General features: G+C 48.8%; 1 long non-coding RNA gene across 3 annotated transcripts in view; it reads right to left on the reverse strand.

Annotated features, from left to right (window-relative positions):
- LOC105728543 (uncharacterized) overlaps positions 1–27,169 on the reverse strand; it is a 79,772-nt gene that overhangs the window by 37,353 nt on the left and 15,250 nt on the right. For 2 of the 3 annotated variants that reach the window (XR_001110054.2, XR_010338562.1), the window contains exons 2-5: positions 26,515–26,719; positions 16,224–16,889; positions 10,188–13,879; positions 3,951–4,150 (exon numbers count right to left, since the gene is read on the reverse strand). This is a non-coding gene — a long non-coding RNA (uncharacterized LOC105728543). Of the gene's footprint in view, positions 1–3,950; positions 4,151–10,187; positions 13,912–16,223; positions 16,890–26,514; positions 26,720–27,169 lie in introns of all 3 variants that reach the window. The other variant, XR_010338563.1, reaches the window with a different exon arrangement.

Here is a 27,169-nt window from a genome sequence, read left to right on the forward strand (position 1 = left end):
TCGCATCTTTCTGTTCAGCCTCCCCATTGTGTGAATACTAGTACGTATGTAGCCTTTCCCACACAGAGGGTAACTGAGAACATTTGCGGTGCTTCGCTGTACGGATAGCCCCACAGTCAGTTCTGTTTGCTTCTAACCTCCGGTGTCCTCTGCGGGCTCATGGCCTGCAAGGCAGATCCCCAGTCCATGACCTCATCAAGGCCTCAGGCCCTCAGGCTTTCCTGACTCCCTGGTGCTGGACTCGCTGTCTCCTCTCAGGAGACTCCCTGTCCCTTCATTTCTGGCTCCGCAGGGGGCTCAGCACAACTCCTTGGAGCCCTGCCTCCTGGGCTATTGGCCGGTGTTCCAGATGTGACAAACCACAGCGACACAGACAGTGAAGAGGGCACCGATTGCCCATGTATTGTTGGGTGGGGTCAGAGCCTCGGGGAGCGCGCACAGGGCATCTCGGGGGCAGGGCTGGGCTGTTGTCCACAGAAACCAAGAGCCCAGCACTAGGTTTCCAAGCTTTATTCCTTCAGCTCTGAATCTGCTGGTGCCCGCCCTCGCAGGGCAGGCTGCTGATAGCCTGTTTCTCTTTCCTTCCACACCCTAAACTGCGTTCCTCTACAACACTGCCAACCATCATCCTCACCTTCTTTTTTTTCCCTTCTCTTCCACGCCCCCAGACTCACCTTCAAATTTAAAAAAGAATTACATTCCTTCTGGTAAGACACAGAAAAAAGGAAGAATTACATTAAAAAGAGAGAGATAATGGTAGAGAAACCCCTCATCCTCCCAAGAAATATGAGACTCAAGAGTTACGCTAGATGAGGCAGGGTCAATGACAATGAATAATGCTTTTCATGCAATACTAACAATAACTGATAGCACATATATCTTTTTTTTTTTAAGAAAGAAAAATCTTGCTCTTTTGCTCAGGCTGGAGTGCAGTGGTGTGATCATAGCTCACTGCAGACTCAAACTCTGAGGCTCAAGCAATCCTCCTGCCTCAGTCCCTCGAGTAGTTAGGACTACAAGTATGTGCCACCACATCCAGATAATTTCATTATTGTTTTTATTTTTATTTATTTACTTATTTTGAGACAGAGTTTTGCTCTGTCGCCTAGGCTGGAGTGCAGTGGTGAGACTCGGCTCACTGCAACCTCTGCCTCCCGGCTTCAAGAGATTCTCCTGCCTCAGCCTCCCTGTAGTAGCTGGGACTACAGGAGCGTGCCACCACACCTGGCTAATTATTTGTATTTTTAGTAGAGATGGGGTTTCACCGTGATAGCCAGGATGGTCTCAATCTCCTGACCTCATGATCTGCCCGCCTAGGCCTCCCAAAGTGCTGGGATTACAGGCATGAGCCACTGCGCCTGGCCTATTGTTTTTATTTTTTATAGGGATGGGGGAGTCTCACTTTGTTGTCCATACTGATCTCAAACTTCTGAGCTCAAGCAATCCTCCTGCCTCAGCCTCGCAAAGTGTTGAGATCACAGGCTCGTGCCGCTGTGCCTGGCCAGCACATATGTTTTATAAATAAACATGCCCATGGAGCTCGCCACCCTGCAAGGCTCATACTGTTTTTTCCACCATTTTACTGATGAAGAAAGAGGCTCAGAGAAGCCAAGGGACCAGCCAGTCAATGCCAGAAATGGGACTGGATCTGCCTCCTGACCCCAAAGCTCAACAAATGTATATAGTTCAGAGATGTGTTTGATCAGAGGCCCCTAAGACAAGCCTGCTGGTGGAGCTCAGAGATGCCACTGAGAAGAGAGGATTAACATAAGAACTGGAAGTAGCAAGGTCCTGGGAATAATCAGCACAGATGCAAGGATGGGGCCAACACAACTAGCTCAGGTTGTAGAGTGAGCTCATGGGGGATGCTGGAGGGGACAATTAGAAGTGGCTGGAGATGGTGTGGCAAGGTGGCTCACGCCTATAATCCTAGCACTTTGTAATCCCAGCACTTTGGGAGGCCGAGAGGGGTGGATCACTTGAGGTCAGGAGTTTGAGATCAGCCTGGCCAAATGGTAAAACCCCGTCTCTACTAAAAATACAAAAACTAGCCCAAAGAGGTGGTGCACGCCTGTAATCCCAGCTACTCAGGAGGCTGACGCTGGAGAATAGCTTGAATCCGGGAGGTGGAGGCTGCCTGACTGCACTCCAGACCAGGCAACAGAGTGAGACTCTGTCTCAAAAAAAAAAAAAAGAAGTGGCTGGAGATAAAGAGGCAAGCTGTCCTGAGAGCTGGCCCTGCCCAGGAAAGAGAAAAGGGCCCCTGCGCCTCCACGTGCAGGTAGCTGGATCCACTGCAGTCTCCCCTTTCAGGAAATGTGGGCCCCCACAGAAAGAACTTAGTCCCTTAGGACTAAAAGGCTTGACAATGGAGCTTTGATTCTGCGGGAGGCAGCGCAAAGGAGGAACCAGGGAGTGCGGTTCCTTCCTCACGGGACGAACACACTGTGAGGAAGGAATTCAGTTGTGTCTGTAACGGAATGCCGAGCACCTCTCCTACAGCTTCCTTCCTGTGCACTCAGGGCTGGGGCCACTGGTGCTGCTGGGGCCATTTTACACTCTCCAGCCTCCTGGCCCAAAGAAACCCAGCAAAGCAGGAATGGAGGCTGCGGGTCAATGCACTGGGCTGGGGAGGCCTCATGCACAGAGAAAAGCGCTCTCCGGAGAAACCCTCTCCCCACCCTGGTTCCTTGAGAGTGAACTGACAAAAGCCTTTGGGAGGAAGGCAGAAGCCTCGGAGGCCTTTTGGGGACACTCAGAAGCCCCCCCCTTCCAGGCCTTCTTGGAGAGCACTAAAGACAAGCACAGCCCAGCTGTTAAACCGGCGGGCACCTGCATGCCACGCACCTGACTGAGGGCCCAGATGCGCAGGCTCACCACCCAATGCCAAGGAGGAGAGCCGGGCAGGCCAGCACCCCAACAGGGCCTTCCGGGGAAGTGGCACAGCAAGTGCACAGCCCACCACGGCCCCAGGGCTAACAGGCCTCACGCCTGGCTGGGCTCTCCTCCCGGGATGTCCTTCCAGCTTCGGCCTCTCCCCTCCCCAGGAACCACATAACAGACACATACACACTCACACACACACACTCATACAGACACTGACATACATACACTCAGACACATATATAGACACACTCATACACTGACACACATGCATGCACATACACATACTCACAGACACACATACATGCACTTACACACACTACTCACACTCAGACATGCTCACACATATATGCACTTACACACAGACATGCTCACACATACACACACACACATGCACACACACTCATGCACACACACACTCTCATACACACACACGTACATACGCTTGCTTTTCTGGCTATTCACTGCCTTAGGGAAGAGAGATGAGAGTAGACAGAGGAGAGAAGTACAGAATGAGTCTTCTGGAACTCTGAGTTTCTGAATTCTGACTCCTTAGACAGGTGTAAAAGACAAGAACAGATTTGGGAAGCTGCCTGACAAGAAACAGTGAGGTTGCCCAGTCTCTGCAACTAGAGACAGGCCCTGGGCTTGGGAGAAGGCCAGAGCAGGGGTGTCATGACATTCCTGAGAATGGGCCCCTGTCTGAGTTTCCTGGGAAGAGTCTGGGGGGCGGCAAAGGTCTAAGTGAGAAGTGGCCGTGTGGGGTGTCCAGGCAGACACAGCTCTGCACCACTGCAGGCTGCACAGGGAGTCCTGTGTCTTCAGGAGTGCACAGGCACCGACCACCTCTGTGGTTCCAGCAACTCGGGAGGCTGAGGCAGGAAGATCGCCTGAGCTCGGGAGTTTGAGACCAGCCTGGCCAGCATATCAAGACCCTATCTCTAAAAAAATAAAAATACAAATAACTTCTTAACACTTGACACACATTTCTCAACCATAATTTGAGAAATGCAAATTAAAACCACAGTGAGATTCCATTTTTCACTGATCATGGGGCAAAGGCTTACCAGTTAATCAAGTATGATGCTGGTGAGAGGGCAGGGAAGCAGCTTCTTTTGAGGGCTGTTGACAGGAGAGTGAGTTGGCACAGCCTCTTGGGAGAGCCATTTGGCAATATCTTTCCAAATTAAAGTTCACATTTCCTTTGTCCTCCCATTCCAGTTCCACCTACAGCCACACGTCCACAGGGATGTTTGTTCAAGTGGCCCTGTTTGTAATGGCAAAAAAGGGAAACAACTCAAATGTCCATTAATAGGGGACTGGATAATAAATAAGTACAGTCACCCCCCTATTCTTGGGGGACTGATTCCTGGAAACCCCCGACCACTACACTGTAGATACCACCAGCCACGATGCTCATGTCCCTGATATAAATGATGTAGTATTTGCATATAACCTATGCACATGCTCCCACACTTTAAACCACCTCTAGATTACCTACAATCCTTAACGAGATGTAAATGCTATGTAGATAGTTGTTATATTGTATTATTGTTTTAATTTGTATTCTTTTTTGTTGTATTGTTAGTGTGTGTGTGTGACTATATGTGTGTGTTTTGAGACAGGGTCTTGCTGTGTTGCCCAGGCTGATCTCAAAAGAGTTTGGGTTTTGTTTTGTTTCGTTTCAGATGGAGTATCACTCTGTCACCCAGGCTGGAGTGCAGTGGTGCAATCTTGACTCACTGCGACCTCCGTCTCCTGTGTTCAAGTGATTCTTCTGCCTCAGCCTTCCAAGTAGCTGGGAGTACAGCCACCCACCATCATGCCAGGCTACTTTTTTTGTATTTTTAGTGGAGACGAGGTTTTACCATGTTGGCCAGGCTGGTCTCAAACCCCTAACCTCAGGTGATCCACCCACCTCTGCCTCCCAGAGTGCTTGGATTACAAGGGTGAACCACTGCGCCTGGTCTAAAGAATATTTTCTGCCCTGCAGTTGGTTGAACTCTTGGATGCAGAGCTGGCAAGTATGGAGAGCTGACTGTAATGACACATCAATGGAATATATGTGGTCTTTTCTTTTCTTCTCTGTTTTTGAGACAGAGTGTTGCTCTTGTTGCCCAGTGCAACAATGCAATGGGCAGGAGAGGAGAGGAGAGTGCAATGGCACGACTCAGCTCACCACAACCTCCACTTCCCGGGTTCAAACGATTCTCCTGCCTCAGCCTCCTGAGTAGCTGGGATCACAGGTGGCTGCCACCTTGCCCAGCTAATATTTTGTATTTTTAGTAGAGATGGGGTTTCACTGTGTTGGCCAGGCTGGTCTCAAACTCCTGACCTCAGGCAATCCACCTGCTTCAGAATCCCAAAGTGCTGAGATTACAGATGTGAGCCACTGTGCCCAGCCTGTATTTGTGGCCATTTCAAATGAAATAGATCTCATATGCTGATATGAACAGATCTCTGAGAAATATTACCTTTTTTAAAAGGTGAGGTGTAGAATACTATGTATAGTTGTTTTCCATTTGCATTTTTTAAAAAAAATCTATAAAGAAATACATGTATGTTTATGTGGAAACTTTTTTTTTTTTTTTTTTTTGAGATGGAGTCTTGCTCTGTTGCTCAGGCTGGAGTGCAGTGGCACGATCGCGGCTCACTGCAACCTCTGCCTCCCGGGTTTAAGCGATTATCCTGCTTCAGCCTCCTGAGTACCTGAGATTACAGGCGCATGCCACCATGCCCAGCTAATTTTTTATATTTTTGGTAGAGATGGGGTTTCACCATGTTGGCCAGGCTAGTCTTGAACTCCTGACCTCAAGTGATCTACCCGCCTCAGCCTCCTAAAGTGCTGGGATTGCAGATGTGAGCCACCATGCCTGGTATGCACAAACACTTCCAAAAGAAATCTCTAAACAGATTAAAAAATCTATGCCCAGGCTGAGTGTGATGGCTCATAACTAATCTGAAGCACTCTGGGAGGCTAAGGCAGGAGGATTGCTTGAGCCTAGGAGTTCAAGACTAGCCTGGCAACAGAGCAAGATCCTGTCTCTAAAAAGAGTAACAGGCGGCCGGGCACGGTGGCTCATGCCTGTAATCCCAGCACTTTGGAGGCCAAGATGGGCAAATCACTTGAGGTCAGGAGTTTGAGACCAGCCTGGCCAACATGGCAAAATCCCATCTCTGTAAAAAATACAAAAATAAGCCGGGTGTGGTGGTGCTCACCTGTAGTCCCAGCTACTCGGGAGGCTGAGACACATGAATTGCTTGAACCTGGCAGGCGGAGGTTGCAGTGAGCCAAGATCACACCACTGCACTCCAACATGGGTGACAGAACAAGACCCTATCTCAACAAGAAAAAAAAAACCAATCCAGCATGGTGGTACTTGCTTGCAGTCCCAGCTTGGAGAGAGGCTGAAGTGAAGGATCACTTGAGCCCAGGAGTTAGATGCTGCAAGGAGCCAAAGCCATACCACTGGCACTGCAGCATGGGTGACAGCAAGACCTGGTCTCTAAAATCTGTATCTGTCTATTCTCATGGAGTGATGTAGCGCTATTTGAATGGTTAGCATCTGTGGCTGTTCTATCTTTCTGATGGCACAAAAGGGATGGGAATAAGCAGCAGCAGACGCACAGTGGGAGGAAGGCACAGCAAGCCCTTCTGCGGGCCCAGAGCCAGGGCTGCGGCAGGTTTGTGAGGGGAATTGGTACTTTCCCATGGAAAACCTTAGACACTAGGGGCTGAGTCATAGCCACCCTAGAGGTTGTGACAAAAGTCCACAAGCTTCCAATGGCTGACGTGTTCTAGAACAGTTTATCCTTAAGGAAGGAGTGCTTGCAAGGCTCTAGGTGGGATTGGGAAGGCCTGAGAAGGAGGTGTCTGTAGGGAGAGGCAGAGAATCAGCCCTCTTGTCACTGGCTGGGTTGTTGTCACCCTGCCAGGTACCACAGGGATCGTGACAACAATTCCAGATAGACCCGCACTGCTCCGGAAATGGAAACTCCTATTTCTCAACAAAATCTATCTAAGCTCAAAGGTGAAATCAACAAAGAGTTTTAAAGATTATTTTAGATTACTATGAAGAAAGATGCAAATGATTGCACAAGCCTAAAGAAGAAAGTCAAAGTCCAGTAACATATGAGTAACGAGGAAACTAAAATCACAAATTCAAAAAGAACCAATTCACACTCAAACAAGGAGATCCCATTTTCCACTTGTCAGATTAGAAAAATGTTAAGGATTGCTACTATTCAGTGTTAGTGAGGGTGTGGGGAAACCGGTGTTCTCAAGCTCCACTGGGGAGAGTGAAAATCAGCTCAATCTATTTGCAGAACATTTAGTCAGCAGTAACATGTCAAATGTGGATTCACTCTGATTCAAAAATTCTATTTTTGGGAATCCACCCTCCGACATTATTACCCAAGGCATATGCAAGGATGTTTGCCACAGTGATGTTTAACTAGTAAAATGCTGAACAACTTAGCTATCCATTAGAGACCAGATAAATAACTTACAGGATATCCACACCGTGGAACCCTTAAAAGACTGAGGTAGATTAATATACACTGACAAGGAAGACCTCTAAGACATATTGACAAGTGAAATTAACAAGTCAAAATATGACACATTAGTATAATTATACATATATGTATTTAAAGTCTCTCGCAAATCTTAAGTCTATGTCATTCATAGAAACAGGTCAGGAGTCTGGGTGCAGTGGCTCACGCCTGTAATTCCAACACTTTGGGAGGTTGAGGTGGGAGGATCGCTTGAGATCAGGAGTTCTAGACTAGCTTGGGCAGCATAGCAAGATCCCATCTCTCTAGTTCTAAAATAAATCCATGAAACAGTGTAAAAAGAAAAACAGTTTTGGAAGGAGATACATAATGAAGAGTGGTTACCTCGAAGGGGAAAGGAGAATTGGAAGGAGGTGATAAATGGGGATTATAAATTTTAATCCATATATTTCTGTGTTGGATTTTTAATTTTATCTTATTTATTTTTCATTTCTTTGAGACAAGATCTCAGTTCTGTCACCCAGGCTGGAGTGCAGTGGCATGATCATGGCTTACTGCAGCCTCAACCTCCTGGGCTCAAGCGATCCTTCCACCTAGGCCCCCTGTGTAGCTGGAACTACAGGCACACACCACTCTGCCCGGCTAATATTTTTATTTTTTGTGAAGATGAAGTCTCACTATGTTGCCCAGGCTGGTATCGAACTCCTAGGCTCAAGGGATCCACCTGCCGCAGCCTCCCTAAGTGTTGGGATTACAGGCATCAGCCTTTATGCCTGGTCTATCTTTGTTTTTGAACCATGAACGTGCATTCATGCATTACTTAGCAGCAGCATGAATGGTCATGGTGTTCAGGGTAGACCCTGACTTCATTAGTTACTAGATGTGTAAGAGTTAAAGAAAAAAAAAAACCTCAATGTGCCTTACTCTTTTTCTACAAAAATAAAACTAGTAATAGGCTTGTTGTGAAGATTAAATAAATTGATAGAAGCAAAATGCTTGAAACGTTGCATAGAGTAAGTATTCCAAGTATTATGAATTGTATAATTAAATGTAAGCTTTCACAAATAGGCTGTGTTGGCTTGGATGAAGAAGCCCACACTAGTAAGGCCAACGCTCACATGAGCACGAATTTGAGAAGAGAGGGAAATGCTCATTGCCCATGTCGGCATTGGGAGGAGATGCATGTCCTCCTGGAGGGTAGGACTCCAGGCTGGGAAGACACAGAGAAACCACTCTCTGGCTGGTACTGGGCGCCTCTGTGGGACATCATCATGCTCATGTGAATTCACACTGAGCTTTGCTGAAGCGTCTGAGGTCAGCATCACTGACCACAGCAGCTAGAGCCCATCGGCTCTGAGACACAGTTCTAGGAAGATACTGAGTGAGGCGCATGTGACTTTGGAAGGTGGACAAATGTGTTCAGGCCCCTCCTGTAGGCTCTAGTCCAGAGCCTCTACCACCTGGCACCAGGAAAGAGATGCTGGGAGCAAAGTCAGCCAGGCCTTGGACCAAGAGAGTGGCTCATGTAACTTGTGTGCTTTGGTGACCCATATAGACTGCTGTGTTCCATCAGTAACACATTCCAATGACAACTTAGGACATTTCCAGTTGTTTGTAAAATTTGATGACATTTTCTCTTTCCATTGATAGTAATTAAGCACATTGTTTTTTTCCTCTTCACAAACAATATTCTTCTGGAGAGAAAGTTCTTCAATGGGGGTGTTAGCCCTCCCTGGAATAAGGATTTAGAAATACGTGCAGAGTTGGAGTGAGAAGAGAAGCGACAGAAGGAGGCTAGAAGGGTCCATGTGATAGTGAATTAGACTTGGAGGCATCAGTAATAACTCGTGTTTAGCTTAATATAGACAAAAACGTGGCTGGGCAAGCTGGCTCACAACTGTAATCTCAGCACTTTGGGAAGCCAAGGTGGGCAGATGGCTTGAGGCCAGGAGTTTGAGACCAGCCTGGGCAACATGGTGAAACCCTGTCTCCACTGAAAATATGAAAATTAGCCAGGTTTGGTGGTGCTGGTCCTAGCTACTCAGGAGGCTGAGGTGGGAGGATGACTTGACTCCGGGAGGTTAAGGCTGCAGTGAGCCAAGATTTTGCCACTGCACTCCAGTCTGGGTGACAGAGTGAGACCCTGTCTCAAAAATATACATGTATATGGACAAAGATGGCTACATATAGAAATGTGTATATATGTGTTAGTAAATGCATATATATTTCTTTACTCTGTCACCCAAGAGCCTGAGAAATGGCACCCTAGTAGCAACGAGCACATCTAGCACCCAGATCTCGGGTTTGTAATACCATTCTCCAAAGGTACCAGTCTCCTTTGATAACCTGCTGATTCAAGGATTAGAGTAGAAAATATACAAGATGAGCCTAGGGTATCTTGTAGTGCCAGAAGGTAAGAAAAATTGCTCAACAAATAAAGACATTGATGCGGTATGTCAAAGGGGCACAGCAGCAGAGTAAAAGAGACATATCTTCTATGTAGAACAATTTATAACCAGAAATGCATGCAAAGTTCAGAAATGTTCAAAACAAGGTCCTGCCATTTTCACAATATATATGAATATATATGAAATATTACATTAAATATGTTTATATATTATATATAATTCTATATTACATTTAATGTAATATACCAAGTAATATATTTTAACATATTAAATATATAAATGTACGTATGCTATGGTTTGGCTATGTATCCCCACGCAAATCTCATCTCGAATTGTAATCCCCATGTGTCAGAGGAGGTGATAGGATCACGGGAGCAGACTTACCCTTGCTGTTCTTGTGATAGTGAGTTCTCATGAAATCCTATGGCTGGAAAGTGCGTGGTGCTTCCCCCTTTTCTCTCTCTTTCTCCTGCCACCATGTGAAGAAGATGCTTGATTCCCCTTTACCTTCCACCAGGATTGCAAGTTTTCTGAGGCCTCCCAGTCATGCTTCTTGTTAAGACTGAGAGGCAATTAAACCTCTTTTTTTCATAAATTATCCAGTCTCAGGTAGTTCTTCTTCTTTTTTTAAGACAGAGCTGCGCTCACTCTGTTGCCCAGGCTGGAGTGCTGTGGCATGATGTTGGCCCACTGCAACCTCCACCTGCTGGGTTCAAGTGAGTCTCCTGCCTCAGTCTCCCAAGTAGCTGAGATTACAGGCATCTGCCACCAAACCCGGCTAATTTTTGTATTTTTAGTAGAGACCGGGTTTCACCATGTTGGCCAGGCTGGTCTCAAACTCCTAATCTCAGGTGATCTGCCTGCCTCGGCCTCCCCAAGTGCTGGAGTTACAGATGTGAGCCATCACACCCAGCCTCAGGTAGTTCTTTATAGCAGTGTGAGAATGGACTAATACAATGTGTTTGTGTGTGAATGTATATACACACACACACACACACACACACACACACACAGGTCTGCGATGCTCAACACCTGTTGGAAAAAATGTTCTTAGTTCCAGCTACTCAGGAGGCTGCCATGTAAGATTGCTTGGGCCTGGGAGGCAGAAGTTGCAGTGAGCCGAGATCACACGACTGCATTCGAGCCTGGGCAACTGAGCAAGACTGTCTCAAAAAAAAAAAAAAAAGAAAGAAAAAGAAAAAGAAAAAATGTTCTGTGACTGTTGCTATGATGTTCTGTAGCAGCACTTTAAAAAGTCTCCTAAGGACCAGTGAACCCAGATTCAAACTTGAACAGTGTCCATCCAGGCCTCAGTCTGCACTGATTCCTGACCCTCCCACAACTCACACATCCCATTCAAAGTTTCCCTTTCTATCACATAGCCACCCATCTGACTATCTCAAGTGAGTCCAAGAAAGCCCCTGTGTGCCTTTCTATGAAGTGCAGGATTTTAAAAGGTCAAGCAGCACTCAGAAAATAGCTGCTAAAGAGCAAAACAGAGTCGGGCATGATGGCTAATGGCTCACACCTGTAATCCCAGAACTTTGGGAAGCTGAGCCAGGTGAATTCCTTGAGGCCAGGAATTTCAGACCAGCCTGGGCAACATAGAGAAACCTCATCTGTATTTTTTTTTTTTTAAAGCAAAAGCGTTTTTCAGGGAGATGCTTGGATTTTTCCGGAGAACACAAGAATCTAGACACCCACACACCTGGGCTAGATTACTTCCAGTCCCATTCGGGGAAAGGGGGCTGAGCAAGAGACCTTCATAATTTGGTAAAAAGTTGAAGTGGGGCTGGGACTGGGGGTATCATTTCAAGGTTACTACCTGGGGTGGCCCTGCCTTGTAAACAGAGGTCGGGCCCAGATGGAGCTGGGCACGTTCTAGAGGCCACATTTTAAAAACAGGTGAAACTGGCCAGGCACGGTGGCTCATGCCTATAATCCCAGCACTTTGGGAGGCTGAGACAGGAGGATCACCTGAGGTGAGACCAGCCTGACCAACATGGTGAAACCCCGTCTCTACTAAGATACAAAAATTAACTGAGCGTGGTGGTGGGGGCCTGTAATCTCAGCTACTCAAGAGGCTGAGGCAGGAGAATTGCTTGAACCCAGGAAGTGGAGGTTGCAGTGAGCCCAGATTGTGCCATTGCACTCTACCCTGGGTGACAGAGTGAGACTCCCTCTCAAAAAATGAAAAATAAAAACAGGTGAAACAAATTATGATCTATTTTGCTTAACAAAAAATCATTAAAATATATATTTTTTAGTTTTTTTTTAAAGATGGGATTTCACCATGATGGCCAGGCTGGTCTTGAACTCCTGACCTCAGGTGATCCACCCACCTCAGCCTCCCAAAGTGCTAGGATTACAGGCGTGAGCCACCACGCCAAGCCAAAAGATTATTATTTCAACATGTAATTGATGGTAACGATTGTTACTTATTTTACAGATCCCTTTCCTCACTGAGCCTTTGAAACCCAGTGTGTATTTTACACTTACGGTGAATCCCGTTTCAGACCATCCACATTTTGGCGCCCACTAGCACTACGTGGGCAGTGAACAGCACAGATCTAGAACGTTTATATCTCCCTTTCTTTTCTTTTCTTTCTTTTTTTTTTTACTTTTCCCTTTTTCCCCTTCCTCCCTTCCTCCTTCCTTCCTTTCTCCTATTTTAGAAAATCAGACTATTCTTTACAAATTGTGGCAGATTTTCATGCTGCTGATAAAGAGAAAAAAAAATAAGAAATTGAGGCAGATGTCTACCTGCCAACAACATTCACCCGGGCGGATGATGCTGGGAAACCTTATTTTCCAGAATTCTCTGCTTTCCTGTCTCTGCTCCCTCCTGGCTAACTGCAGGCACTTCTTTGGGCTTCTGGCAGGCCCCGGGTTAGCAGGGCACAAAGGTCTCCCCTGGACACATTCAGCCTCCCACGGGCTCATCCTGCATGGTTGCAGGGGACCACGGTGAACCGTCTCTGTCTCCATGGAGTGAGGCGGGCAGGCTTGTGTGGGGCCCTTCTTCTTTTCTAGCAGTGGCTTCAGTATTTGCCAAGACTTCTCACCTCTTTTTTGTGCGCCTGGAGTTTCACTCTGCATGGGTGGCTGGGAGCCAGAAGGCCCTTCCACTGTGGAGAGTACCTGCATCCATCTCTGGGCTTAGGGACAACTTTAAGCCCAAAGTTGGGCTCTCATGGAAGTAATTCCATTGTCACATGTCCTGCAGCAATCCTAGAATACCACTCTGGGAAATAAGCTCCTGGAAAAAAAATCTTGGGAGGAATTTTGAGGAGGTGAGTGGGCTGGAGAGTAGGAAGGAAGTCATCTTTTAGGCATAAATTTACCAGAAGCCATTACTTCTTTATTTGCATTTCCTTTCATTATCAAGCAAAATAAAACACACACACGCACACACACACACACACACGCTTACAGTTGCGCAATGGTTTGTGCAGCTGCTGTGAGCCCAGAAGCACTTGTCTGAGTGTGCACATCCCTGGTTCCCTGCTCTAAGGGCAATGGGAGGCAGCGGGAATTTCTCAAACGTTCACAAGAATGTCGAGAGGGTGTCCTGAGTAATCACAACTCCTTGAACTTGTGGGAAAATGCAGTCCCAATTTCCTTTTCGAGACAATGGTCTTTTAAGGCTGTATGCCACGAGAGTTTTCATTTGTTTATGGTTAGAGAATGGTAAAATGCACGACTGTGGAAGGCCCCAGGAGTGAGAAATCCTGCCTCAGGGATGGCGGGGCTGAGTAAACTTGGATTCTCCCTCTGGCAGGAATGCCTGCTGCATCACTGACCCGCTCAGCTTCAGTGTTGTGGCCATTAGTGTGATCAGTCTGATAAAACCGTTAAATCGTTCTCCTTACCCTTTTCTCTCTCTTAAGAAGCCAACCCTCGGTGTCTTCTGCTTCTGTTCTCTCATGCCCCTCAGTGGAAGCTCCCAGATGGACGCTCGGACACAGAGGGTCCAGGGAGACCCGTGGATCTGCCGCCGTGCGGGTGGACCAAGCTCTGGCCTCCATTGGAAGCCTCTGTCCAGTGCCACATCCTCCCTGGGTTCCAGTCCTCACCTGCCAGGTGGACAATTAGGCAATTTGATTTACTAAGGAGAAGACAAAGAAAAGGAAAAAGAAAAGGAGAAATACTTCAAGAAAAAGAAGACTTTGTGAAAAAGAAAAAGTGAAATCATAGGAAATATAGAAAACAAAAATCCAAATCAGGAGAGAGAAATAAAGAATTCCCGGATGATGAGCCGGGCTCGAGGAAGCCTCCATCTCCCGACTCCAGAAGTCTGGGCCAAGTGGACTCCTTACTATGAAGGGAGGAGTCTCTGTGGAGGCCCGATGATGTCTCGAGAATGGGTGGGGCAGGCAGAGAAGGGGGCCAGGGCGAAGTGCTATCCCAGGTTAAGCTTTCGGGTACTAGTTACCCAGGAGGTCTCATTAAATCTGGAATCATTTTGGAATTTCAGATACGCTCGAGAATCAGCTGTGTACTATTTATCCTGCTGTACTATGTGGTCCAGATTTCAGATCCCAGAGCCCTTAGGCAAGCCTAGAACTGTCCCCACAATCTCTGGGTGACAGCTGCCCCAACCATAGCTGTCTAGCCTACAGGAGCAACTAAAGGTGGGGATTCTCAGCCAGGGAGGAAGTGCAATAGGGTGGGGAGCCTGCGACATGGATAGACACCTCCTCCATCCACTCTACCAGGACAGCATGACTGAGGCCCACAAGTGGCTGCTCACGCCTCCCAGCCTGACTGCCCCGGTCTAGACTGAGCTCTTAGCATCTATTACCAGGCCTTTGTTGTTGTAAGGATCACAATAATAATAATTAAAATATATATATATATATTAGTTTGGCCAGGCGCGGCGGCTCACGCCTCTTATCCCAGCGCTTTAGGAGGCTGAGGTGAGCAGATCACTTGAGGTCAGGAGTTTGAGACCAGTCTGGCCAACATGGTGAAACCCTGTCTCTACTAAAAATACAAAAATTAGCTGGGTATAGAGATGGAGGCCTGTAATCCCAGTTATTCAGGAGGCTGAGGCACATGAATCCCTTGAAACTGGGAGGTGGAGGTTGCAATGAGCCAAGATCGTGCCACTGCACTCTAGCCTAGACGACAAAGTGAGACTCTGTCTCAAAAAAAAAAAAAAAATTAGCCAGGTGTGATGGCATAGAACCATATTTCCAGCTACTTGGAAGGCTGAGGCACAAGAATCACTTGAACCTGAGAGGCAGAGGTTGTAGTGAGCCAAGATCGTGCCACTGCACTCTAGCCTGGATGACAGATCGGGACTCTATCTCAAAAAATAAATGAATAGGCCAGGCGCAGTGGCTCATGCCTGTAGTCTCAGCACTTTGGAAGGCCGAGGCGGGTGGATCATGACGTCAGGAGTTCAAGACCAGCATGGCCAAGATGGTGAAGCCCTATCTCTACTAAAAATACAAAAATTAGCCAGGCATGGTGGCAGACACCTGTAATCCTAGCTATTCGGGAGGCTGAGGCAGGAGAATTGCTTGAACCCCAGGGGACGGAGGTTGCCGTGAGTCAAGATCACGTGCCACTGCACTCCAGACTGGGCGACAGAGACTCCGTCTCAAAAATAAATAAATAAATAGATAAAAATAAATAAAAACCTCATTTGAGCCAGGCATAGTGGCTCATGCCTGTAATCCCAGCACTTTGGGAGGCTCAGACAGGAAGATCACTTGAAGGCAGGAGTTCGAGACCACCCTGAGCAACATAAGTGACATTCTGTCTCAATAAATAAAAAGTAAATAAATGAAATTCCTTTGAGGATCACAAACAACATGCGCTATTTATAATTCCGGAAATAGCCCAGATACCGAGTGGCCCTATCCCCTCAAAGGATTCCAGGACAGCTACCACCTTCTTAGAGGGATGTGGAAAGAGAGCCAGCCCTGGGCACATAGCTTCTGTGCCCTCAGCTGCTGTCGGCTCACTGTGAGGAGTCCAGCTTCCCTCCCACGGGTCACATAAGCATCCCTCCTCTTCCCTGAGGAGCAACATCTACCTCAAAAGGAGGAGCTTTAGGGTTTTGTACCAGCTTCACTTCATTTCTTCTGTTGTCCATTCATTCATCTAACAAACATTTATTGAAATCCTAGGAGGTGGGGACCCAGAACTGAACTCTCCTGAGCGGCCCCTGCCTGGACGGCTTGAACATGGAATGGCCAGGCCTACCTCCCACGGCCCCGGTTTCCCCTCTGGGAGGTAGGCAGCCCTCACTCGGAAAAGTGCCTGCTGAGCAGTTTCACCCCTTCGTGAATGAGCTTCGGCAAGCACAGGGATGAGTCACAGCCTTGGTGACACAGAACACATGACTTCAAATTGCCCAGAAGTATGACTGGTGCCCTGGCCTGTGCTTCCCCACCCCGAGAGGCCCACCTCAAGGGATCATCCAAAGATGACCTTTCTTGTTTCCAAAGACCTGCTGTCTGCTGCGGCCTTTCGAGGGCCTGCATATCCATGGTGAATTCCTGGAAGGCAGCTTGAAATAACCACTGAATGGGTTTGATTTCTTTTTTAAAAAAAATTATCTAAGCAAACCACCTTTCTCCAAAAAAAGCAAATTCACTTGCGGCTCTCCTGTGGGAAGCTGGAAAATGTTCTTCCTTGGGAGTAGAAGATGGGGATAGCAGGCCCAGCTCCGACAGCTTCCTGGTGCCACAGAGGTTCCTGGGCCTGGAGGCTCCTGACTTGCTCCAGAGCTGGCGGAGGGTCTGTCTCAGTCACAGTTCTCCCCAGTGACGACCCAGAACCGCTCTCAGTTCCTGAAGTGCTCTGGTCCAGTGTGACCCACAGTCTGCCTGGCCCATTGCCTCGGCGGGCGCACCTCTTCTAGTGCAGGAATAAGCAGAAATGGGGGAAGCCAGTGGGTGCCACTCCTGTGTCCACCGAGTCAGCTGGGAGCCATGCAGCTGGTGGCTTGTCGGTGGCAGGCCAAGGCCTGAGTCATGTCCCCGTCACAGCCTTCGTTGGAGGGCTGACCCACAGGAAATTACACAGCATCTGTGGCCCATGGTGAAGCAGGGGCTTTTCCAAGGGCATCAACTGGGAAGGCAGAAAGAAGTCATCACCCATGTTGCAATCTAAGGCTGGGGACCCCCACTTACTGCAGGGAAGGGGGCCTGGTGACCTTGGGGACGGTGAGGCCTGTGTAAACCTCTTCCACAGCCCTCCACTGGTCAGCAGGGCGCCCACAGTATTGACCCATGTGTGACAGCACCGCATGCCCACCGAGCCAGCCTCGCCCCACATGGTTCCTTGGGCTGTAGCCTGAAGTCCATCTGCAGCCTTTTACCCAGATCCACCCCAGCCCCAACCCTCAGTCAGAAAACACCTCCAATGGAGCCAGAGGCCACCCCTCTCAGAGAGCTGTGTGACTTTGGCAACTAAACTTCGTGCTTCAGTCTCTTCATCTGTAAAATGGGTCTTGAACACCTACCTGACCAAGTTATGGTGAAGATGAAATGAGACTATGCAAAGGCCTGGCACAGAGCCAGGCACACAGTGGGTGCTCTGACATGGTCCTCGCTCTCAGCCTGCTCTGATGCAAAATCCAGGTTGGCACCACCTCCCAGGGTTCAGCCCTCAGCATTATCCCTGTCCTTCCCCATAATCAGTCTCCCAACTCTTCGTGCAAGTATGCGGTGGAGGAGACTGAACTCCACAACGGAATGGAGGGATTGACTCCTCTGGCTAGTGAAGGGTCGGCCTGGCTTGAGTCACTGGGAGACTGTCTTCCAGCTTCTCCTTGCCTGCTCCAGACCTGACACCCCAGGGCCACCCTGCAGGGAGCCTGACGTGGAGGGGCCCAGCTACCTGTCTCCAAATGTGGAGCAGGGCAGGTTGGTTGGCAAAAAGGAGGGAGAAGTGACGAGGCACCCCAGGCCCTGCACCTGGAATCAAAGGGTCCAGCTCTGGGAGAACCTTCACCCCTGTGGAGACTTGGCAGTAGAATGCTTGCCTGGAACCCAGCCCACCAGGGCTGACACCTACGGTGAGGGCTGCCCTCCCATGCCCCTCCCACGCCAGGGGCGCTGCGCTGGGATTGCTGTGGCCAGTTATGGGAGGCCTGCAAGTGTGGGCAGCCAAGGTCATGCCTGTCAAGGAGGTGCCGGGTGAACAGATCAAGCAGGTGTGCATTTCAGCTTGTGGTGGGGCCAGACACAGGTGTGTGTGTGTAGCAATATTCACTGTGCACCTACCATGTGACAAGTCAATGCTAGGCCCTGTACTTGTAGTGTTCATTTAATGAGTTTAATTTGCATGGCTGCTTCTGCGGCATTCCAGAGTGGCTTTTCACACATTCTTCGGCTGGGGTGGAGGTGGGGAGAACTCTATTTCTATTTTTATCTTCCCATGGTGGGGTACTCTGCTCATGGGGCCCCTTATCTCCCCCGACACTTTCCCCTACATCCGGCTGCAACTAGCAGCTTTCGATATGCAAAAGGAACTTGCAGCTTCACACCAGCCACCTCACCCGCCTCCTCCCAGCCTGCATGGGACTCAGGCCCCCTCTTCCCCAGGACCCTTCTTCTTCTCTTCTGGGATGGATGGAGGCACGATCTATGCTTCTCCCTGGAACCTGGGAACCACCTGGGAGAGGACATCTTCTCCCTTTACCCCCTTCCCCCAGCAGCTCAGGGGTTCATTTGGATGAATGGTCCCTCCCTGTAGCAGCCTGGCACGGGGGCAAACCCGGACTCCACATGGCTAAGAAGCTCCCCTGAGCCCCTGCACTCCATTGGGGTTGACTTATTTTAGCTCATTGCACTCCCAGCTGAGCTTAGAGGGTGAGGCTAGCGGGTAGCCTTGGGGTTGGAGGTGCAGTGGAGACTCTGCATTGTGACCTGACATCTGGGAAGAGCTTGTTCTGAATGTGATCTTTACAACCACCCTGACACTGGTCCCTAAAGCTGTGCACTGGAAATGAGTCCGTGTCCCCAGTGTGTTTCCTCATCTCTCTGCTTATGAACAAAGGTGCACTTTTACTTGGTAGGTACAGTTGTGGGTGGTTTGATTTTGTAAAAGCAAAACTCTTTGTAATATTTTATGATACTGGGATGCGAAGTGTATTTATTCTCATTTCTTTTTCTTTTGTTTCCTCCCTCACCCCAGAGAGGTGAACAGTGTCACTGCACTCCCACTGTTAAGCAATGGGCAGCCATTGGTGCCTTCCTTTAGCTGGAACTGTGTAAAAAGCGGCTGGCCGAAGCATCAATGATAGGCAGCTTACATTTCTAAGGGGTGTTAGTGTGGAACATGTGATTCAGAGCTTGCTCCCACTCCAGGGGCTTTCCTGGACAGAGCGCCTGGCCTGCCTAGCCCTCCCGGGTGACCACAGGGGCAGGAGAGCAAATGCCTGGGGACGCCCACCCAGACTCTGCCAGAAAGAAGCCCGCAAACCCAGTGCAAGGCGTCTAGGGTGAGATTTTTTTAACTCTTGAGATATTGGAATGCAGCTATTTTTCATACGGTTATCTCTAAATTGCAAAGACAAATGAAAACCACTTAAACATCAGCTAGCTGTGCTGACATCTGTCCCTCTGGCCACATCTTGGGGACAGTGGTGCTGTGGCTTTGGCCCGTGGGATTCTGGTTGTGCTCAGCCCGGGAGAAACGTGGCGAAGATGGGCGGCGCGAAGATGGGCGGCAGAGGGCAAGCGAGGTTGGGATTTACTCCCTGGACTCCCTGCGGGCTCTTCACAGGCGTTGCAGGTCACCTGAAGGCCGCACCGCGCCCACGCCCGCACCCCGCTTTCTTTCTCTCCCTGGGTCACCTTTGGGTTCAGGCTCCCACCAGGGCCAGGTGGGGTCCAGGCAGCTGCCACAAGCCTCGTGTCCAGCACCATCCCTTGTGGCTGCCTCACACTGGGCCCTGGCCTTTGTAAATGGTTCCTTTATTAAAAGCTCTCCAAATACCCACCACATGCATGGGACAGCAGACTCCGGCCCGTCACACTAGAGATTTGCACAAAAGGTCTCTTAGACCCTCTCCTCACCCCAGCTGATCCTGTCAGAAAGGCCACCATGAACACCACCCTCCATGCTGGGGTCTCAGGGCCTGGAAGATCTCAGCTCGGTGGATTTGAAGGAACTGATGGGCCTGGAGTCTGGCAGTGTGAATGAATACATTCTGGGAGCAGGCCCCGCCACGAACTCCCCCGTTTCAGATCCATGGATGTGCCAAATACATTCCTCCCCAGGTGGGGCCTCCGGAGGCACCAGGAATCATCATGGATCTGACTGAGACCTCTGATGTACCAAGCTGGGTGCTGGGATACCTGGGCACACAGTTGCCCTGCAGGTGTGGCTGGGCTGCGGATGGGTCCCTCCTTCCACACCAGCTCCACCCATGGGACGGCAGGGATGACACCTTTCAGCTCCTGGGCCAGACGCCAATTAGTGGACCAGGGGCCACACCCAGTCCTAGAAGACACAGGGGTGGCCGGGGGCCTGGGCAGATCAGGAGATGCTGCCCTTTTTTTGGCATGCATGGCCCGGGGATGCCGACAGCCAGTCAGCTTTCGGAGAAACAGGAAACGCCCGCAGGCTGGTCCGTGCTTGGCACTCTTGTTTTTCTCCAGGTCCAGAGAGCAGCATGAAATGCATCCTGTTACCGTAACATGAGTCAGATGAATCTCATGGCATCTTCTCCAGGTATCCAGATGTACAGGCTGGGTTGGGGCGGGGACTGGATTGCAAAGGAAACTAGACTTTGCAAGCTAGAGGAGAGGTCGGGGAGCTTCTGACCAATTCCCTAATCACCCGAATTTCACAGACCAGGAAGGGGCCTGGGAGTTGGAACTTGCTCATGAGTTGCAAAGCTGGACTAGAACCCAGGAGTCCCAGCGTGGTGCAGTGCCCTCCCCTCTCATCCTGCTCTCCTGTCACTTGGCATTCTCTGAGCAACTTTTCTAAACCCTTTGCCAAAAGCCTGGAGTCGCAGACCAAAGAGACTTCATTGAAAACTGGTTGTTCAGAAGCTGGGGAGGGGTGATCCTCAGCATATTAAGGAAAGTAAATGCCACCTCTTCCTGAAGCTGAAACTGCCTTTGCAAACATTTTAACAGTGAGGAAATGGCGACAGTGAAAGGGATCTGACCTAACCAACTCCATCCTGCCTTTCACCTCCAAAGTGCCCTTGGCTCATTCTTAGTTGTGAGCCAAGGTACCTCTGGGAGAAACGTAGTTTATAGTTTAAATGATAATAGCTCTTCTCCAAAATTAAACCACTTTTGTAAAACTAATGAAAGGCCACCAGGTTAGGAGGATGGGAGGGGCCTGAGCTCTGCTAAGATGTACACATAGTTCAATGATTACCAGCCATTATTCCAGAAGTCTCAAGATTTGCAACTTCTCCAACTACTTTCTTATATTACATACATCACTATTGTAGAAACTGAGACTGGCCTTCTGAGATGGCTTTTCAGCCATTTGCATTTCTGAAGACCAGGCCTCTTGACCCAACTTTTCTGTGGCCCACACCCAGAAATAGACTCAGTGCAAGAAGACCATTTCCCACACCACTATGATTGTATCCCCAGCCATTCAGCAGTACCGATTCCTTAGCCCCCTGCCCACCGAGCTATTCTTGAAAAATCCTAGCCTCTGAATCTTCAGAGAGGCTGATTTAGTAGTAATAAAATTGTGGTCTTTTATTTAGTCAGCTCTTGGTGTACTAAACTCTCTATTGCAGTTTCCCTGTCTTGATAAATTGGCTCTATCTGGGCACCGGGCAAGAAGAACCGGTTGGATGGTTACAAAGCCCTCCCTGATAACCCTTATGGGAGTGGTGACTGTTCCCGACTCTGAGATCCCATCTCTTAGGATCTTCCAAAGTGGGGTGGAAATACAGGTATCAGTCCACATTGACTGTGTGATGCCAGTGTTCCTTTTTCCTTATAGTACACAGATTCCTGAGCGACCTTCCACCTCCCGATTCATGCCTAACCTGAGGAGTGTGCACTGAATGTGGACAGTCATTCTAGGATAGAAGCCACAGAAATCCAAGGACTGGAGTGAAGGTCTAGGTGCTGTGTCCCTAGCCTATTGGCTAAGACAAGGCCTTCTGCAGCCCAGGTGAGGGTGGTGTGAGTGTTGACTCCAATTAGTGGGATCAACTGGGATTATTTTCTGAAACAGGGAAGATAAAAAGTCTTCATAGGCCTGGTGTGGTGGGTCATTCCTGTAATCCCAGCAGTTTGAGAAGCCAAGGCGGGCAGATCACTTGAGGTCAGGAGTTCGAGATCAGCCTGGCAAATCTGGTGAAACCCTGTCTCTACTAAAAATACAAAAAATGGGGCCAGGCACGGTGGCTCACGCCTGCAATCTCAGGACTTTGGGAGGCCGAGGCAGGAGGATCACAAAGTCAGGAGTTTGAGGTCAGAGGTTCGAGGCCAGCCTGAACAACATGGTGAAACCCCATCTCTACTAAAAATGCAAAAATTAGCTGGGTGTGGTGGCACACACCTGTAATCCCAGCTACTCAGGAGGCTGAGGCAGGAGCATCACCTGAATCTGGGAGGCGGAGTTTGCAGTGAGCTGAGATCATGCCACTGCTCTCCAGCCTGGGTGATATAGTGAGACTCTGTCTCAAAAACAAAAAACAAAAAAAACAAAAAATTAGCCAGGTGTGGTGGCACGCACCTGTAGTCCCAGCTACTCAGAGGCTGAGGTGAAAGAATTGCTTAAACCCAGGAAGCGGAGGTTGCAGTGAGTTGTGCCATTGCACTCCAGCCTGGGCGACAGAGCGAGACTTCGTCTCAAAAATAAAAAAAAAGATAAATAAATAATCTTTAAAGGTTGGGCGAGGTGGCTCACGCCTGTAATCCCAGCACTTTGGGAGGCTGAGGCAGGCGGATCATGAGATCAGGAGTTCAAGATCAGCCTGACAAACATGGCGAAACCTAAAAATACAAAAATTAGCTGGGCGTGGTGGTGTGCGCCTGTAATCCCAGCTACTCAGGAGGCTGAGGCAGGAGAATTGCTTGAACCTAGGAGGCTGAAGTTGCAGTGAGCTGAGATCGCGCCACTGCACTCCAGCCTGGGTAACAGAATGAGACTCCGTCTATTAAAAAAAAAAAAAAAAAAAGTCTTCATAGTCTTCCCACTGCCCAATAACTAAGTTTTTTTTTTTTGAGAGAGTCTAGCTCTGGAGTGCAATGGCATGATCTCAGCTCACTGCAACCTCCACCTCCTGGATTCAAGCAATTCTTGTGCCTCAGCCTCCTGAGCAGCTGGGATTACAGGCACACGCCACCACGCCTGGCTGATTTTTGTATTTTTAGTTGAGACAGGGTTTCACCATATTGGCCAGGCTGGTCTCAAACTCCTAACCTTAAGTGATCCATCCACCTCAGCCCCTCAAAGTGCTGGGATAACAGCTGTGAGCCACTGCACCTGGCCCCAATAGTTAATATTAATGGTCACATTATTGAGAACTTACCATAGGTCAAGCATTTGGGTTACTTCTTTTCATACCATAGGTAGGAGCTACCAAACCTTCAATTGAAGGGTAAGTAAATTGAGGCACAGAAAGGTTAGATGTGCTCAAGGTCCCACGGCTGGCAGGCAGTGAGGCCAGGAGGCCACCATGAACCACTGTGTTCTAGTGCCTTCCCAGAAGTGACTCCGTGGTGGCCTCCCTCCCTTGATGGAGTATTGAGGGGTCCTCTGAGCAGGAGCTCACAAAGGCTACCCAGGAAAACCAGCCCCAAGAGCAGGGAAGTTTTTCTTGGTTATTCACAGTGAAAACTCCAGCAGTTCCATGACCCTGAACTGTGAGAAAGCCTTGCTCAGACCAGATCCTTGGCTGACCAGTGGGGAAGAGGAGGCCATAAAGAATGTGTCCAGCTGCCAGGTGCGGTGGCTCATGCCTGTCATCCCAGCACTTTGGGAGGCTGAGGCAGGTGGATCGCCTGAGGTCAGGAGTTTGAGACCATCCTGGCAACATAGCGAAATCCCATCTCTACTAAAAATACAAAAAATCGGCCGGGCGTGGTGGCTCACGCCTGTAATCTCAGCACTTTGGGAGGCCAAGGCAGGTGGATCATCTGAGGTCAGGAGTTCAAGACCAGCCTGGCCAACATGGTGAAACCCTGTCTTAAAATATATATATATATATATATATATAATAAAAATAATACAAAATAAAAACACAAAAAATCAGGGGGGCGTGGTGACCAACACCTGTAATCCCAGCTACTAGGAAGGCTGAGGCAGGAGAATTACTTGAACCCTGGAGTCGAAGGTTGCAGTAAGCCAAGATTGTGCCATTGTACTCCAGGCTGGGCAACAAGAGCTAAACTCAGTCTCAGAAAAAAATAACAAAAACAAAAAAAGGCTGGGCACAGTGGCTCACGCCTGTAATCCCAACACTTTGAGAGGCTGAGGTGGGCAGATCATGAGGTCAGAAGCTCGACAGATGTGTCCAGCTGGACCCTGGGCCCAATCCTGTTGCTGCCTGCTGGAGGGTAGGTCATAGAATTCTCACCAGGAGCTTGGTTGTTCAGACTGCTCAACAATGAGGCTGGGCTGGGCGCGGTGGCTCACGCCTGTCATCCCAGCACTTTGGGAGGCAAAACCAAGAGGAATGCTTGAGCCCAGGAGTTTGAGACCAGCCTGGGCAACATAGTGGGACTCTGTGTCTACAAAAAAGAAAAAAGAGCCAGGTGTGGTGGCATGCACTTGTAGTCCCAGCTACTCAGAAGGCTGAGGTAGGAGAATTGCTTGAGCTCAGAAGGTTGAGCCCGGAAGGTTGAGGCTGCCACAGTGAGATGTGATTGCACCACTGCACTCCAGCCCCGGAGACAGAGTGAGACCCTGTCTCAGACAAAGCAAAAACAATAAGGCTGGAAGGCAAGCCAAGATGCAGGACTAGCAAGCCAGAAACAGGAGTAAAAGTGCCTTCCCCTCATCAGGATCTGGGAGGCCTGGGGCACTGAGCAGCGGGAAATAAAAGTTCCAATTAAGATGAAGTGGCCTGGGCCGGGCGCGGTGGCTCACGCCTGTAATCCCAGCACTTTGGGAGGCCGAGGCGGGCAGATCATGAGGTCAAGAGATCGAGACCATCCTGGCCAACATGGTGAAACCCTGTCTCTACTAAAAATACAAAAATTAGCCAGGCGTGATGGCGTGTGCCTGTAGTCCCAGCTACTCGGGAGGCTGAGGCAGGAGAATTGCTTGAACCTGGGAGGCGGAGGTTGCAGTGAGCCAAGATCGTGCCACTGCACTCCAGCCTGGCACCTGGCGACTGAGTGAGACTCTGTCTAAAAAAAAAAAAAAAAAAAAAAAGATGAAGTGGCCTTTTGAAGTAGACCATTTGGGCAGAAAGTCAACACTGTGTGTGCAGCTGGCCCCTCTTTTCCAAGAAAGGGTCCTGGCCGGCAGTCTTTCCCACATCTGTGAATGAAGCCCTTAGCAAATAGAAGGGCAGGTTCTGGACCAGGTGCGGTGGCTCACACCTGTAAACCCAGAACTTTGGGAGGCCCAGGCAGGAGGATCACTTGAGCCCTGGAGTTCAAGACCAGCCTGGGCAACATATTACAGACCTCCTATCTAAAACAAAAAAAAAACAAAAAAAAAAAGAAGAAGAAGAAAAAAGGAAGAGAGAGAAAGAAAGGAAAAAGATAAAGAAAGGAAGGAAAGTGGTTCTGTTTCAAAGCTCCCTGCACTGCACCTGAAGGAGTCTCAGCTGTAAACACCCATATCTCTCTACCTTTTGTGATATTTACTAGGCTACTCATTTTTTTTTTGAGACAGGGTCTCACTCTGTCACCCAGGCTGGAGTACAGTGGCGTGATCTCAGCACACTGCAACCTTCACCTCCCAGGTTCAAGCAATTCTCCTGCCTCAGCCTCCCAAGTAGCTGGGACTATAGGCATGCACCACCCCGCCCAGCTAATTGTTTTGCATTTTTTGTAGAGAAGGTGTTTCACCATGTGGCCCGGGCTGGTTTCGAACTCCTAAGCTCAGGTGATCCTCCTTCCTCGACCTCCCAAAGTGCTGGGCTTACAGGTGTGAGCCATCACGCTTAGCCGGCACTCATTTCTTAATCAAGGAAAAATGAATATAAAAGGAATCTTGGGAAATCTAGGAAGCTCATTACAGGAATTCCTCATAGAGGTGACTCAGCAGTTCATTTCATAAGGAGAACCACAAGTGTTGCAAACACAGTTGTTCCCTCTAAAGAGGCGGATTGAACAAAGATCCTCCTCCTAAACTCTCTGCAGAAAACACGGGCTCAGTTACAAAGGACTCTGGGTTGGCAGAAACAGTGCTCTCACTTTTTCAGAAATGATTGGGTCTGGAATGGCTGAATTACATGATATGCTTCTGTGAGACGGTGGCAGACTAGCTGGGGCGAGGTAGCCAGGGCGTTCTTCTGAAACACCAGGAAATGACTATTAGTTCATCTCATGAACCAGAAGCAATAGTGCTAACAGAAAATTTGCCTATAAATAGGTTGTGAAATCCCAGCCAAACTTTCACACACAGCACGATCAATGGCGTCCTAGTTTTTTCATTAATATTCATTTGCTCTTATAAATAGATATAAAATGTAGATGAACATTAACTATAATTAGTCAAGAAGTTGAAAGGATGGAATGTCTTTATAGTAGCTTGTTTTGCCAAATTACTTAAGTTTAAAAAAAATTTTTTAAGTACTTACCAGGCCGGGTGCAGTGGCTTACGTCCGTAACCCCAGCACTTTGGGAGGCTGAGGTGGGTGGATCACGTGAGCTGTTAGGAACAAGCTGCCTCAGAAACCCCCTCCGCGCCAGCTGATCCCGGCCTCTGATTGCTCCGCAGCTGCATTCCTGACTCCTGTCTAGGTGCTACAATGAAGCAAAGCCTGATTACAGCCACCTGGACAGCTGGGGGAAGAAAGGGAAAACCAGTGCTTGTTATCCGTACTTGTAAATTCCTGTTTTACACATACCTGTAAAATCCTATTTTTTAAAAACTGCCGCCACAAAAGTCACAGGATGATGTATCGTAAGTCTGTCACAAGTTACAAACTATCTCTGTGCCTGTTACAAGCTGATAGATTATCTCAGTCCTGAAACTCCCTTATGCCCCTGTCACTGCACAAACACCGCTCGTTTTGTAAGCTCAGGGCAGCCCAGCAGGTTAATAAAACTTGCTTGCCTGACTTTGGGTCTATTCTTTCTCTCGGCTAAGCTTACAGTCAGGAGTTCAAGACCAGCCTGGCCAACATGAAGAAACCCCACCTCTACTAAAAATACAAAAATTAGCCAGGCATGGTAGCACATGCCTGTAATCCCAGCTACTTGGGAGGCTGAGGTAGAACCGCTTGAACCCAG

Source organism: Aotus nancymaae, unplaced genomic scaffold, assembly GCF_030222135.1.
Source record: "Aotus nancymaae isolate 86718 unplaced genomic scaffold, 86718_ANA_hifiasm-v0.15.2.pri h1tg000062l, whole genome shotgun sequence".
Classification (NCBI taxonomy): Eukaryota; Metazoa; Chordata; class Mammalia; order Primates; family Aotidae; genus Aotus; species Aotus nancymaae.